We start from the raw sequence: 2,659 nt of genomic DNA, 5'->3' as shown, positions 1-2,659 counted from the left end.
AGGAGGTGGCGGGCGAGTTGCGACATACGACGGGAGCGCAGACCACCTTGTCGGTTGATGTACACTACTGTGGCGGTATTGTCTGATCGGACTAATACGTGCTGACCCCTGAGCAACGCACAGAAGCGGTGCAGGGCGAGACGTACAGCCTGCAACTCGAGGCAATTGACATGCCAAAGGCGCTGGGGTCTTGTCCAGGAGCCCGCGGCAGCATGTCCATTGCACATGGCGCCCCAGCCCATTGTGGAGGCATCTGTTGATATAACAACATGCCAGGAAACTCGTTCTATGGGCACTCCAGCCCATAGAAAACTGAGGTTCGTCCACGGGGTGAAGGTCTGACGGCAGGTCGAAGTCACTGGGACTCGGAGCGTGCCGTGTTGCCATGCCCACCTCGGGACTTGATCGCAAAGCGGTCTCATATGAAGCAAACCGAGCGACGTTACTGCGGCTGCGGATGCCATATGCCCCAGGAGCCTCTGAAATAGTTTCAGTGGAACCGCACTCTTGCCCTCGAACTGACGAAGGCAAGTTAGCAGTGACTGCGCGCGCTCGCTCGTAAGCTGCGCGCACATGGCGACCGAGTCGATTTCCATACCGAGAAAAGAGATCCTCTGCACGGAGCAGAGTTTGCTCTTCTCCCAGTTGACCCGAAGGCCCAGACAAGCTAGGTGCCGGAGCACTAGGTCCCTGTGTTCACAAACCTTGTCTCGAGAGTGAGCTAGGATCAGCCAGTCGTCGAGAGGAACAAGGGCTGCCTCGACAACCTTCATGAAGACGCGAGGAGACAGGGCTAGCCCGAAAGGGAGAACCGCGTACTGGTATGCCTGCCCCTCGAATTATATATATATATATATATATATACTGGTATGCCTCATTTGCATATGTAAACATGACATTTCAGAAAACTTGTAATACAAAAAATGTCTGTCTCTATGTAAGTGAAAAACTGGAAAGGTTTTATGGTGATATCTATAACTTAAAATTTTTACCCTATCCACCTGTAGTGTTTCGGCTGTGAATAATGCACCTATTGTTTCAATAACAATTACAAGAAAATGGGACCCTTATTTCAATGTTATACGGTGGATCCTTATTCAGGAGACATTGAACTTTCTAAAAATGTGGTATAACAACTTTTCCTCAAAAATGCCTACAGGGTTACACAATCTTGAAGATTCGGACCTGACTATATGGCCTTATTTCAGAAACTTTAGTTTTTAGTTTTTTCAATAACCACGCATAAACATTATTCTCTCAAAAATGCAGACATGTACATTCTTGTTGCTCACATATTATGGTAGCCCTGTTTGTGCTAAATAGTGTGTCATTTTTTTTTGCCATTAATATGTTTATAAGCAACTGAAAAAAGCACAAATGTCAGGGCATGTCAGAACATCTCAAGGACCCCAAAAACACCTTAGACCCCAGAGGGTTAAACACGATCACACAGGCTAGAGCTCCGTCTACGAGGCGGCTCTATGCCTCAAAATGGTCTGTGTTCACTAGCTGGTGCACAGCGAGTGGTACTCCGCCCTCATGCTGTGGGGTGACGGAGGTTCTCTCCTTTTTACAAGAGCTTCTGGATAAGGGCAGAACCCCATCCACGCTCAAAGTTTATGTGGCGGCCATAGCAGCGTTCACTGAGCCACCGCTAGGCCAGTCATTAGGAAGGAACGATCTGGTCATTCGCTACCTTAGAGGAGCTAAGAGGCTGAACCCTCCCAGACCCCCCTCAGTTTCTGTTTGGGACCTTTCCACGGTTCTGGAAGCCATGAAAGGTGCCCCATTCGAGCCAATACAGTCAATAGACCTGAAACTCTTGTCTTTCAAAACAGTGTTTCTTCTGGCTCTCGCTTCAGTGAAGCGCATAGGGGATCTGCAAGCGCTCTCAGTGAGCGCGACGTGTATGGAGTTTGGGCCTAATGACTCGAGAGTCATACTCAAACCAAAGCACGGATATGTTCCTAAATCCCTCAATACACCGTTTAGGGCACAGGTTATCTCCCTGTCGGCCCTGCCGGTATCTGAAGAGGAAGGGGACGCAGGCTTCCTTTGCCCGGTCAGGGCGTTAAGAGCCTATGTGTCTCGCTCATCTGTTTTCAGACAGACGGAGCAGCTCTTTGTTTTGTTCAGCGGACGTTCTAAGGGACTAGCTGCGTCAAAACAGAGTCTATCCAGATGGATAGTTGATGCTATTGCGCTAGCTTACACATCCAGGGGTCTGCAGTGCCCGATAGGTGTCAAAGCGCACTCCACAAGAGGCATGGCCTCGTCGTGGGCTTGGTCCAGTGGGATTGCCTTGCAAGATATCTGTATGGCGGCAGGCTGGGCCTCACCGTCTACATTTATAAGGTTTTATAACCTCGAGGTTCCCGCTTTGCAAGCTAGGTTGCTCTCGGTTTGATTTTTCAGTATTGCTCGCCCGATGCTATCGGCCCAGGATGCTGAAACTGCTAGAGCATCGATCACTGATCGTCTGTATACTTCGGTGGGCAGTGCGTAAGTCCCCCATATTTATCAGCCCAGGCCGAGTTCGCCCTGGCTGTGTGGAACACTTGATATATTATGCTCTTATCAGAGCTCTATATTACAGGAATGATGCTATTCTAGCCCCTCTTCCCGGATTCTCTGTGAGTCCCTTGTGATTAGGCACTGT

This window comes from Scardinius erythrophthalmus (assembly GCF_964197995.2).
Source record: "Scardinius erythrophthalmus genome assembly, chromosome: 14".
Lineage (NCBI taxonomy): Eukaryota > Metazoa > Chordata > Actinopteri > Cypriniformes > Leuciscidae > Scardinius > Scardinius erythrophthalmus.
The sequence above is the reverse complement of the archived record's forward strand: the minus strand, read 5'-3'. Positions refer to the sequence as shown.